Here is a 1,260-nt window from a genome sequence, read left to right as displayed (position 1 = left end):
CAGGCTATCATTGTGCTGCCTGGAAAATGAATTTCCTTTGGGATAAATAAAGTATTATCTATCTATCTATGTATCTATGTATCTATCTAGATGTAGACAGCACACAGTGGACTTATTTTGACCTCAAGAGCTGCTTATACAATATATCTGCACTGAAGGAAGACACATTTTGCTCAAATACATGGGAAAAAAATGGTTACACCCATAAACCAGGTCAAACATCTGCATTTGAACAGTTGAAAGGTAAATTCTGACCTGTCCTCCAGCTCACTTTAAACTATGGGCAGATTAGGAAGTTGTGATGTCACGTGACCCGAACCCATTTGAAGACCCCAGACTCCATCTTTGAACTGCACTTATCATTTATCCCAAATGCGAGAGTCTTTCAAACACTCTTTCAAACCGCACTCAGAGGATGAAGAATCACCTCCTCTCTCTCTCTCTCTCTCTCTCTCTCTCTCTCTCTCTCTCTCTTATGGCCTTTTGCTGCCCTTCTAATCCTCACTCGCTCCACGCACCTCCCCCTTTGAGAGCGAGTCCACTGTCAGTCGGATAACTGGCCCCTGCGGGACAACCCAAACAAGGCCCCCTGACCGCCAATGTAACCCCAGGAGCCTCCACGCCAAAGCAGACACAGTGCTTACACGTTTAAGAGAATGCTTCATGTTAGCTTCACATCCTACACTGCAAAATAAATAAATAAATAAATAAAAATATTATAGTTCATCTATATGATTTTTGAGAAAAAAGACTGAGAATCAGGAAGCGCCTGTTTGCATGCTAGTTGTTGTTGGCTTTGCCATTACAGTAAAACTCCACTCTGGTAAACTCAGAATGGTCAAATGCAGAAGATAAGTGAAGTATATCTAGACTACTACAAACTGTTTAAAATAAACTAGTCGTGCTTTTCAAGTTTGTAAGACTTGGCTTCAACCCTGATTTCATTCCTGCAAGTACATACATGCTTTTTAATTTTGCATATTTTTTTCATTATCTTTTAAGATGCATTGTCCTGTTAGTAAAAAAATACAAACAATAATACTAAATAATAAAAAATAAATAAATAAATAAATTAAAAAAATTGGATCCCATAAAAACATCAGTCAGAAGTCACATCACTAGTAGGAAAGCCAGTTTGAAGTAAAAATAATATATAAAAGATCTGTGATTGAATAAATAGACAATGGACTACCAATAACATCTCCATGGAGACCAGCAGGTGGCGGACCTTCAGCAGAAAAGTTACACACTCTGCCTTTA

This window comes from Boleophthalmus pectinirostris, unplaced genomic scaffold (assembly GCF_026225935.1).
Source record: "Boleophthalmus pectinirostris isolate CB_2022bp ecotype Guang Dong unplaced genomic scaffold, ASM2622593v1 HiC_scaffold_12, whole genome shotgun sequence".
NCBI classification, from domain to species: domain Eukaryota; kingdom Metazoa; phylum Chordata; class Actinopteri; order Gobiiformes; family Gobiidae; genus Boleophthalmus; species Boleophthalmus pectinirostris.
The sequence above is the reverse complement of the archived record's forward strand: the minus strand, read 5'-3'. Positions refer to the sequence as shown.